This window comes from Acomys minous (assembly GCF_964271855.1).
Source record: "Acomys minous genome assembly, chromosome: 10".
Lineage (NCBI taxonomy): Eukaryota > Metazoa > Chordata > Mammalia > Rodentia > Muridae > Acomys > Acomys minous.
Genome location: NC_140491.1, coordinates 35,683,609 through 35,695,963, shown reverse-complemented (window position 1 = coordinate 35,695,963; position 12,355 = coordinate 35,683,609). Strand labels below are relative to the sequence as shown.

The 12,355-nt window shown below is 45.0% G+C and overlaps 1 protein-coding gene across 3 annotated transcripts in view; it reads left to right on the top strand.

The window, feature by feature from the left end:
- Positions 1-79: 79 nt before the first annotated feature.
- RNF185 (ring finger protein 185) overlaps positions 80-12,355 on the top strand; it is a 37,381-nt gene continuing 25,105 nt past the window's right edge. The window contains exons 1-2 of one of the 3 annotated variants that reach the window (XM_084799292.1): positions 80-254; positions 1,783-1,873. The gene's annotated coding sequence lies outside the window, so the exon portion shown is untranslated. Of the gene's footprint in view, positions 255-1,145; positions 1,203-1,782; positions 1,874-12,355 lie in introns of all 3 variants that reach the window. The other 2 variants (XM_084799293.1, XM_084799291.1) reach the window with 2 other exon arrangements.

The following is a 12,355-nucleotide window of genomic DNA, read 5'->3' as shown; positions in this document are numbered from 1 at the left end:
GCCCTCCCCTTCCTGTCCCGGCCCGGAACTTACGCGCTCCGCACCTGGGCCGGAGCTCAGCGCAGCGCAGCACACCAACTTTTTCCGGCTGTAACCGGAAGTCCCTCTGATAGAGGCGGCTCCGCGTCAGGTGACCAAAGTCCGGGTAGGAGGGGTCGAAGGTTCAATGTTTCTGACTGACGTATCTCTAAGACTGGCTTGTGGGACAGAGGAACCAACTGGCAGCGTCGCTGGCGCTCTTTCTACGGGGGCAGGTAGGTGACGAGCTGGGGTGGCGGGCCTGGGACACCCCCACCCCCTTTCCCGGGCTTAGGGACTGAGACACCTGAAACCGGGGGACCGGGAGACAGCAAGCCTGGCCCTATCCGGGTCCCAGAATATAGGTCAGACTGGCGTCCTTGCATACAGATCGGGCAGACTGAGGCCCCAAGAAGAGGGAAGGGCGCTCGCAGAAGCCCCTTTTCCAGACAGGGGCACATTCTGCCTCCCTCTCTACCTCGGGGGCGGGACCGCCTCTCACGTGGGTGGCGATTTGGTTGGGTGTAGAGGTGAAGGACTGTAGCGAACAGATTTGGGGGAGAAGCGTAGGAGACCTGGGTTCGAGTTCTCTGTCTAGAGCTAAGTGTGTTTTCTGGGCCAAGTCCTCTACCTCATTGAACGCAGTTTTCCACACTTGCGCTACCGAGCATCGCTTCTCAAAACATGGTCCTCAGAACACCTGCTCTGAAATCCTGAGATGCCGGCTTTACAGCCCTGAACCCCCCCCAACCCCCCCCTTACCTCCCACCCCCACCCCCACCCCCACCCCCGGCTGCTTGTTTCGAATCTGGGTTTGGATCCTAGGAAACCTTATTTTGAACGTTCTCCTTGTTTGAAGTCTGTTCATCGGAAGCGCTTTCCCGCTCTGAATGTTGTATTCGCTTGGAGGCAGCTGGAGCCGGTTCGGTTCTTTGAAACATCAGTCTAGCTTAGGAAAGAGCACGGGAGGAAGACTGTCTTCAAAAAGCTGACTCTGGGCGGGGGTCGGGTGGGTGGGTTATGAAAAGGAGGCCCCCCCCCCCGCTTAGTCTTTAGGGCAACTAGGATTAATAAGTGGGTTCAACGGGAAGACAGCTGTGTGCTTAATATTCTGAATTTAACCGAAGGATCATCAGAGTGACACCTGATGGGACCCACTGCCTCTTGTGGAAGGAAATATACAGGTATTAGAAGGAAGCCCTTTCTGACTTAAAAGTCTCATTCTGAGAAGTTAGTGTGAATCTATCTTTCCGTTGATGACCCCCCACCCCCGAGTGTATGTGACATCTCTTTGGTTGTTTGAGACAGGGTCTCATGGATCTCAGGCTGTGTTCAAAGTCCTTTTGTAGTTCAGGTTGGCCTTGAACTTCTGATCCTTCTGCCTCAGTCTCTCCCCCCTTCCCTTTTCCAGAGTGTCATTATGTAGCCCAGGCTGATTTCATACTCATGGTCTTGCTGCCTTAGGCTGCCAAATGCTGGGATTGCTTGTGTTCCCAAGGCTGTTTGCCAACGAACTCTGATAACAGAGTGGAGGGCTGATTGCAGCCGTTTGGGTCTGTCTTCGCTCTGGTTTATAATGAACCTTAATTCTTTCTCCAGCAGAGTGTGTGAAGCGAGGATTTTGGCGGTTTGTAAGCTAGGTGTCCATCCAGCGTTTAGCCCTGACTTGCCAGCGCAGCCTTACAGATGATCCTTCAGGCATACCTATGGTTTTGCGATCTAACGTTAGATTTCCTTGTTTTGCACTTTTCCGTCTCCTGTCAGAGTACTTAAGAATGCTTACGGCAGCGTCTTGAGAAGCAAAAATTCCATATTATGATCCAGTTCTGCTGACACTTCCTCCACAGAACAAAAGGTTGGGATTGAACCAAAGTTCCTGCCTGTTTTCCTGTTGTTACTGTTTCTCAACATTAAAACAAGTTGTGAAATGATCAGTTGTTAGCTAACATTCAAGATGATATGGCCTTAGACTCGGTTGTCATCTCAGTGTCGAGGAAGATGCTTGTAATTCTGGATTAAAAAAAAACTTATTAATTTAGGAGTTTCTTTTTAAAGGGATGCTTGATTGGTGCTTTAGTAAGTGCCTGTGAAAAAGGAATTTGATGGTAAAAATAAGTTTAGGAAAAGTTACTAACCATTATCCTTTCTTAGTGTCTTTATGTAAATACTACACTAAAGGCATTGAGGGCTCACAATAAAATTCAGCATAATAAAATGCGACACCCGCCAGCATGCGCACGCGCACACACACACCCTCCCTGCTCAGGCTGATCTTAAATTTGTGGAGATCCTCTTGTCTAAGTGCTGAGATTACAGACACATGTCCTGCTTGTCTAACTTTAAATTTTCTTGTGTTTGAGAGTGTGTGTTGGGGGGAGTTGGGGGGTTGTTGTGCGCTGGGCGTGGTGGAGCACACTTTTAATCTCAGCACTTGGGAGGCAGAGGCAGGTGGATTTCTGTGAGTTCGAGGCCAGCCTGGTCTACCAAGGGAGGCCAGGACAGCCAGGGCTACACGAAGAAACCCTGTCTCAAAAAAACCAAAGAGAGAGGGAGAGAGAGCATGTGTACATACATGCATGTGTAGACATTTGTTTGCTTTGTAATTTATTAATTTACTTATTTACTTACTTTATATTTTGAGGCAGAGTATCTCATTGAACCTAGAGCTAGGCTGGTGGCCAGCAAGCTCCCAGGATCTCCCTGCCTTGGTGCTAAGGTTACAGATGTGTTTTGTGGTGTCCAGCTTTTACATGTGTGCTGTGAATCCGAACTCAGATCCCAATGCTTGTGCAGCAGCACTTAGCACCTGAGCCATCTCCCCAGCCCTGGCTTTTACATTTCTAAATGGGGAGCTAAATCTAAAGAATAATCCTATCACTTGGGCGGCAGAGGCAGGTGAATCTCTAGAGGCTAGTTGGATTTTTGAGTTTCAGGGCAGCCAGAACTACAAAGTGAAACCCTATCTCGAAATCTCAAAACCAGTCAACCAACCAAAACATAAATACACACATCTATCATACATTCATACACCTTCCCAGGTATGAAGGGTGATCTCATTAAGTTACTGATTTGCGTTTCCCTCATGACTGATAATATTGAACATATTTTCATGTGCTTACCATCATCAGTACCCTGGTAAGTTTTTTACATTTTATTTGTTTGGGGTTTTGTGTGAGTTGTGTGTGTGTGTGTGTGTGTGTGTTTACATATGCCATGGTACATGTGTGGAGGCCATGTACCATTTGGGTTTAAGGGTATTGAACTCAAGTTGTCAGGCTTGACAGCGTGCACCTTTAGCTGCTAAGCTATCTCACTAACCAAATATTCGTTTACCCATTGTGTAATTGGGTCATTTGTCCACATGTACAATCTTGGATATAAATATTCAGAATGTTTCTAAGATCCCCAATAGCCCTGGAAGTAACTCAGAATGAGCTGAATGGCACAGTGGGGACATGCCAGTAACTTCCTTAGCTGAATGAAGTGGAATTTTGACATTCTAAACAGAATAAAGTGTCCGTTTTGGACTGCTGATCATGCAGAGCTTAGCACAATCCCAGCCACTGCTGGTGTGAGCAACCATGTTCCTGTGAAAGGGGTACTTACTGTGCCTAGAAAACAGGAACATCCAAGATGTGCTAAGAGCGCATGTGGAGGTCCTTGTGTCTGAGAGAATGCGTATGTCTGTCTGTCACAGGCAGGCAGAAGAGGGGTGCGTGGTGTTGTGGAGTTGGGTGTAGGCTTAGGGTTAAAGGACTGCTGGCTTGCCACGCTGCTTCTCTCTCTGTAGCCTTTGGCCCTAACGGCACCATCTTGAAGTTTTGTTTTTTCAAAACAGGGTTTCTTTGCATCGTCTTGGCTGTCCTAGAACTAGTTCTATAGACCAGGTTGGCCCTGAACTCACAGAGATCCACCTGCCTTTGCCTCCCAAGTGCTGGGATTAAAGGCCTGTGCTACCACTGCACAGCTGTACCATTTTGAATATTAAAACAAAATTTTTACTTTGGAAATTTTAGGGAAGTATCCCCCTTAACCACCTTGCCATCTCTGTATTAACACAAGACAACCTTTGTTACAGTTGTTCTTATTACCTTGTTTCTTGTCACTGGGTACAGGACAGAGGGGTGCATGCGTACATGTGGTGTGTGTGTTGGTGTGTATCTGTCTGGTCTGTCTGTGTCTGTGAGAGCGAGTGTGTGCATGTAGAGATCAGAGGACAACCTCAAGTGTCAATCTTCTCCTTAACCGAGTGGCTTGGTTTTTTTCAAAGATTGATTTATTTATTATGTATATAGTTTTCAGTGTTCTGCCTGCATATACACCTGCACGTCAGAAGAGAGAACCAGATCTCATTGTAGATAGCTGTGAGCTGCCATGTGATTTCTGGGAATTGAACTCAGGACCTTTGGAAGAGCAGCCAGCACACTTAACCACTGAGCCATCTCTCCAGCCTCTTAACCCATTGTTTGAGGCAGGGTCTCTTGTTTTCCACTATTTACGTCAGGCTAGGTGGCCCATGGGTTTTCTGAAATCCCCCTGCTTTGCCTCCCATCTCCCTGTAAGAGTGCTAGGATTATGGACGCTTTTATTACAGTGTCTGCTCCTCCATGGGTTCTGAGGATTCAAACTTGGGTTCCCACGCTTATACAGCAAAGGATTTTACCCATTTAGCCATCTCCCCAGCTCACCCCCGGGTATATTTTTATGATTGATCAGTTGCTATACATAATTCTGTATTTCACTTTTTCCTATTATCATTTTTTGAGATTGGGGTGGTTTTTTTGTTTTGGTTTGGTTTTTGGTTTTTTGGTTTTTTGGAGACAGGGTTTCTCTGTGTAACAGAGCTCTGGCTGTCCTGGACTCTCGTTGTAGACTAGGCTGGCCTCACAACGATCCACCTGCCTCTGCCTCCCAAGTGCTGGGATTAAAGGCATGCACCACCACCGCCCAACTCGAGATTGGGTTTATTAGATTGTCTAAACTAGTCTCAAACTCCTGACCTCAATCAATCCTCCTGCTTCAGTCTCCCAAGTACTGGACTGCTGGTGCCTGCCATGAGCGGGTAGCCTGTTGACACCTTAATGTTAAAGTCTCTGTGGTTTTGCTAGTTTCTTTGTAAGCGTTCCTTGTAATGTTTGAATGAATCTCCATTTCCTTAACCATCTACTTAATAAGTCAGTAAACTTCATTGTACAAACATAATGGCTGTGATAACAACTCAGCATGCAATCAGTAGGGTAGATCTGTGCTTTGGATTTGTTTATGATAACAGATTTTTATTTACTTGCTTGTTTGCTTTGAGATAGGGCCTCATAGCAAAGGATGGCCTTGACCTCCTTAAACGACTCCCTCCACCTCCCAAGTGCTGTGATTATACATATGCTCCACCACACCTGACAGGTTTCTTTCTTTAAAGATTTCTTTTTACTATTTTTATTATTTGTTAATTCTGTGTGACGCGCGTGCAGGCGCCCACATAGTGGACTTGCAGGTGGTTGGTTGTGATCCACCCATCATGGATGCTACTACTGAACCCATATATTTTTTTGTTTTTTAATTTATTATGTATACAGTGCTCTGCCTGCATGTACACTGGTAAGCCAGAAGAGGGCATCAGACCTCATTACAGATGGTTGTGAGCCACCATGTGGTTGCTGGAAATTGAACTCAGACCTCTGGGAGAGCAGTCTGTGCTCTTAACCTCTGAGCCATCTCTCCAGCCCCTGAACCCATATCTTTTGCAAGAGTAGTATGTTCTCTTAACTCCTGAGCCATCTCTCTAGTCCTGAAAACAGATTTAAACAAACAAAAATCCTTTTTTATTGTGGTAAATATGCATAAAGTGTAACCAATTTACTCACTCTGAAGTATCCAAGTTGTTGCTGTTAAATATTACATCATACAGTGATTACACTAGCATTGTTTATCCAAGGCGTCTTTGTAACCTCACATAGAAACTTCACTGAGCAGTAACAGTTGCTTCCCATCCCTCAACTCCTAGTAACTTTTAGTACTCCGCTTGTCTCTGTGGCTTTGGTCGTTTCAGGTATTTTCTATTCACACACTATGTGAGTTTCCATGGGAATAATCGTATTTCCCTGTCCTTTTGAGATAGATGGGCCTCAAACTCCTGGGTGCCCACCATTCGGGATTTATGCAATGCCATGGCTGAACCAAGCATTCTGCCAACTAAGCCACATGCCTAGCCCCAGCTTTTTTTTTTTAAAGTAATACTAAAATGCACATAATGAAATTGCCATCTTAGTCATTTTTATTTTGTTTTGTTTTGTTTTTTTGGTTTTTTTGAGACAAGGTCTCTCTGTGTAGCCCTGGCTGTCCTGGAGTCACTTTGTAGACCAGGCTGGCCTCGAACTCACAGCAATCCTCCTACCTCTGCCTCCCGAGTGCTGGGATTACAGGCGTGCACCACCATGCCCGGCTTTAGTCGTTTTTAAGAACATTGATACTGCAGAAGCATCGTCAACTGTTTCTTCCCAGGACTTTTCACTTTCCACACGGACCCTCTTGGTGCATACATGGTACTTGAGTGGTGACCCTGTCCTCCAGGTGACCTGCAGACACAATCTGTGGTTATTAATGGGAGCTGGCTATTCTGTTCTAGGACTCGCTACAGGTTGCTTCCCGTGGTCTCTTTAGCAGCTGATAGGTAGTTCCCAGAGGCGCCTGGTGTGGGTATGGTGGGTCTGTACAGGTGGGCAGCTCTTTGAGTATGGAAGTGGTTCAAGATGCATTGCAGTGTGAGGAAATTTGTTATTGTTACATAACAGTTAAGTTCTGACTTGGACATAGACTCCTTGGTGCCAGGAAACAGATCTTGTCAGGTTGATTATTTCTCATTGAGCCTAGTTGGCATTTTCTAAATGTTTGACAAACTGCTGGCAATAAACACAGCTCACACAGGAAGCTTTAGGGTATAAGCCTGATTTGTAAAAGTTGATGTTATAGGTTTTCTGAGTGATACCTCCCTCTATTTTGTGTATGTGTGTATATGCCTATTTGCACAAGTGTGCATTTGTACATGTGTGCGTGGAGGCCAAAGACAGCTTCAGACATCACTCCTCAGGTGCCATCTATCTTTGTTTCCCTTGAGGTAGGCTCTCACTGACCTGAGACCCACCCCGCAGGCAAAGCTGGAGAGCTAGCGTGCCCTGGGATTTCTCTTTCTTGCCTCCACATGGCATCATGCCCAGCTTGCTTTCGTGTGTGGCATTCCTGGGGATTTCACCTGGACCCTCATGTTCACAAAGCAGTCCTCTTTACCAAGTGATCTGTCTTCTTATCCCTGGATCTATTGTTTTCATCACAGGTCGTCTTCAAGAACTCCTACTGAAAACAAAAATGAGATCATTATTTTGTTAGGTATTTGCTGTCTGATATTAAAGTCTTAGAAAGTTTTCTTCTTAATTGGCTAATTCTTGTCAACTCGTTCATTCTTCTTTAGTAGACTAGAACATTTTAGAGGCCTTTACGTCAACCCCAGGGAAAATCTGAATTAATGAGGTTCTGCTGACTTGCATTACAATAGAAGACTGTATAAACTTTTCTGTTAGCAAAAGGAGGACAGAACAGTCATCTGTTTGCAGGTGAGAGACGAGGGCTGAGTGAGTGCAAAGATGAGCCTCTGCCCGAGCCCTCTGCCTCTAAATGCTTTGTGTGTGTATGCCTGTGCGAGTGTGTGCTCATAATGTGCGTGTGTGTTTTGCTAGAAAGTGACAACGTGACAACTTTTAACTGGGATCTCTTCCAAGCTGAAGAGCTTTTCTCTAGTGTACTATTACCTAGCTGTATTGATTTGACTTAAAATTGTCAAATTCCTATTATTAATTCACATACATTATTTGATATCTTCTCCTTGCCAGTGTTGCTGTTGAGCTTAGAAGTTGGGTCTTAAAAAGAGTGCACAATAAACCACATAGTTTTCAGCATGCGCGTGCGCACGCACGCACGCACACACACACACACACACCAGTTGCAAATGCCAACCTGGACTGTGGTCTGGTTGTAGATCCATGAAATCCCTGTTGTCTGTCCCCTGTCCCTACCCCTTTTTATTTCAGAATCTGGACAAAGCTGGGTATGTGGCTTAGTGGGATTACTTGTCTATCTTTTCAAGGCCCTGGGTTCCATCCCTAGCACTTCCCACCCCTACCAAAAACATTTGAGGCAATGCTTGAAAAACAAGGAGTGAACCAGCTAGATAGTAGTTCTAGGTCTCAAAAACAGTCACTGCTCTTAGAGGATACTGACTTCTAAAACAGTTGACTAGATCAACTGTTATTGAGTAGTACAGTTTGTGTGCTCTTGGAATCAGCTTTGACAAGCCGTCACATTTATGAGGTGTTCTGGGGTGCCAAGCCTTGTTCTGAGTAATGCATCTGGAAGTTGGGGCAGGTGTGAGTAAGTACCCAAGCACAAGTCACTGAAGTACCATCGTTTAGCCATGTGACTTGGGGTTGCAAAGCTTTGCCGCTGACTGGCTCTGTGACCAAACTTGGCATGAACAAGTGACCTAACTAAGCCTAATTTAACATCCTAGGAGATGCTAACAGTGTTGTATAGTGTTTGTTCATGCAGTCTGTGAAGATTGAATGGAATAATTCATACGAAAAAAGCAGGGTGTTAGCAGAAGTTTTGGTAAGAAGTGCGAATGCCCCTGACTTCAACACTTCAGGTAGGAATCTTGGTTCTCTGGGTCAGGCTGTAGTCCATGTTACATTTTCTGTCAGCGCATAGACAGTTACCCAGGCTGCCTTCAAGCAGCAGTGCTCATTCAGAAAGGGAAGTTGTGGCTCATATGGCAGTGTATCCACCTGCTGATGTCCTTGCTCTGTGGGGAGTATAAACAGTACTTACTGTTCCTCAACTCCCTACCAGAAAGAGCCCCCTTTCTGTTTTCTGTCTGATTGTGACAACTGTTTTGCTCAGAAGGTAGTGACTCATTCCACAGACCAGCGTGGAGAGGAGATAACATATGCAAAATTACAGATTACGTGAGAACTGGCACTCACACTTAGGGCCAGCAGATGTCTCTGTGCCATGCTTTTTAAACATTTGTATTTACTTATTTATTTTTTTATAATACTAGTGTTTGAACACGGAGCCTCTTTCATACTGTGAAGGCTCTCCACCACTGAGCTATTCTCCAACTATTTTTACCTTTCAATTAAAAAAAAAATGTGTTGGGGCTTGGAGAGATGGCTCAGCAGTTAAGAACACTTGATCTTGCAGAGGACCTGGGATTCCCAAAACTCACTTAGTGGCTCACAACCATCTATAACTCTAGTCCTTGGGGATCTGACACCTTTTGACCTCCTTAGGCACCAGATGTGGACATACATACAGGCAAAACACTCATACACATAAAATTGTAATTCCAGCATTTGGGAGGCATCACCAAGCCAAGTGCTTAAGGGACAACACAGGTTATAAAGTGACTGACTCAAAAGAGTGAAATACAATGTTAAAAAGCATAGGGCTACGTTGCAGCGATAGAGCACTTTCCTGGTGTGTATGAGGCCATAGGTTTAATTCCCAACACAAGGGGGAAGGGGGTGTGTGTAGGTGTAAACTACTAAAATTTTGCCAGATGTAGATATCTGTGAGAGATTTGGTCTGATCTACGTAGTGAGTTCCAGGACAGCTAGGGCTACATAGTGAGACCTGTCTCAAAAAACAAGCAAACAACAACAAAAAACTCCTAAAACTTCTAAGAGAAGTGTCCTAAGACTCATTCATAATTCATGTGAATGTAGTCTCTTGCTTTCCCTTTTGTCTTCTGTTGAAATATGAAGGTATAGGACTTTGAACAGATTCCCTTATTTTTCTGACTACTAATAGTATGTGGGCTGTTGACTGGGTCAGTGGGTAAAGGTGCCTACTGCCAAGCTTGATGACCTGGATTCAATCCCCAGGTCCCATGTGATGGAGAAGATGCTCACTTGTGGCAGGTATACCCACCCACACTCACTTACATACTCAAGTAAACAAACGTAAACCAAATAACTCAAACATAAGGTTTGCTGTGGACAAAGTAGAAGGTACAAGTGAGTGGGGGAGAAATCCCTGTGGCCATCAAGATGACTCAGCTGGTAAAGGCATCTGTCACCACACCGGATGACCTGAGATCAGTCCTGGGCCACCCATTTGGTAAAAGGAAAGAACTGACTCTCAAAAGTTGTCTTCTGACTTGCCCCCCCATGCCATAATACATGCATAAAATAAGTAAAATGTAATTTTAAAAATCTTTACTTAGATGTACTGATGCCCATCTTTCATTCTAGCACTTGGGAGGCAGAGGCAAATGGAGCTCTGTCAGTTCAAGGCCAGCCAGGAATACCACAATGAGACAGCCACATATGTCTTGTTTGTCTCTGTCTCTGTCTCTCTCTGTCTCTCTCTCTCTCTCTATACACACACACACACACACACACACACACACACACACACACACATATGCCTGTGCACCACATATATGCAGTACCTTCAGAGGCCAGGAAAAAAGCCCTGTATCCTCTGAGCCAATATGTGGATGCTGGGAATTGAACCTCGGTCCTCTGAAAGAGCATCCAGTGCTTTTAATGGCTGAGACATCTTTCTAGCATACCAAAAATTTGGGGTTTTGTTGTGGTTGTTTTGTTTTTGTTTTTCCAACAGGATTTCTCTATGTAGCCTTGGCTGTTCTGGACTCACTTTGTAGACCAGACTGGCTTTGAACTCACAGAGATCTGCATGTCTCTGCCTCTCTGAGTGCTGGGATTAAAGGGCTTTCACCTTTGAAGAGCTGTGAGGGTAAAAGCATATGCAACCATGCCAGACTTTGTATACAACTTTGTTTTATGACAAAGGGTTTCACATAGGCTGGTCTCAAACTCATGCTCTGGCCTCCCAAGTGCTGAGCTTATAGGTTTGTGCTTCCACACCAACTCTTTGGTTTTGTTTTGCTTTTAATAATTTATTTATTTTTATTTCATGTGCATTGGTGTTTTGCCTGCATGTATATATGTGTGAGGGTGTTGGATGCCCTAGAACTGGTGTAATAGACAGTTGTGAGCTGCCATGTGGGTGCTGGGAATTGACCCCAAGTCCTCTGGAAGAGCAGCCAGGGCTCTTAACCTCTGAGACATCTCTCTAGCCCCACTCCAGTTCTTTGTATACAATTTTGTATCTTGCTTTTTCCATTTTTTAAAAAGGTGTTTGAGACAGAGTTTCCCTGTGTAGTCTTGATTGTCCTGAACTCACTTTGTAGACCAGGCTGGCCTCAAACTCACAGTGATCCACCTGCCTCTGCCTCCTGAGTGCTAGGATTATAGGCGTGTACCACCACACCTGACTTTGCTTTTTCCATTTAACACTATGTCATAGAAGTAAAATTCTCATGTGAGTAAATCTCTATGGAAATATATCCATGTTTAACAGACTGGAATGGTATAAGGGAGGGCTAGGAGTGCAGCTCAGAGGTAGAGTACTTTTTTCCATGTGTGAGGCCCTAGGTCAGTGACCCTGGGTGAAGCCCAACATCACGTAATAAAATTGGTTCGTTTGTTTGTTTTCGTATTCATGGATGTGTGCACATGTGTGTACATGTGTATGCATGTTCCTGTGTGTGTAGATGTGTGTGTTTGCATAAGAAGATCATAGAACAACCTTGGATGCCATTCTCAGGAATACCATTCATCTCCTTTGAGACAAAGACTCATCAACCTGGAGCTCACTGAGTAGGCTAGATTAACCGGTCAGAGCCTCAGGGATCCTGCCTTGACTGCCCCAGTGCAGGGATTGCATGTATGTGGTATCACTATGCCCAGCATTTCTCTCACTGTTCACTTCAGCTCCTCTGGGGTGAGCAAGTGAGTGGGTGATGGATCAAAGGATTGAGGAGACTGACTAAGCTCTGTGTTCCTAATTATTAAGTATTGTAACTCTGCTTTAGTCTCTGCTTGGGTCACCCTAGGTATCTCAACTTGAGAAATGTTTTCAAAACTAGGTCTGTACTTATTTACTAAGTGATCATTTATACCCCAGAGTGAGGACTGGTCCACGATCTCAGCATTGCTGGCCCTGTCCCAAGTAATTTTTAAATTTTGTTTGTTTTTGGCACAGGGTTTCTCTGTTTAGCCTAGGCTGGCTTTGAATTCCCTGTGTGTCCCAAATGGGCTTCCCAGCGTGTGAGTCTCCTGACTCAGTCCCCAGGTGCTGAGGTTATAAGCATAGGCTTCCTCATGGCTACCACCCCAATACATCTGACATTTCTGCAGCCAGTACAGTAAAGGTTGAAGATTCTGAAGAACAGGTTATTTACCATCCCTCTTAAAAACTT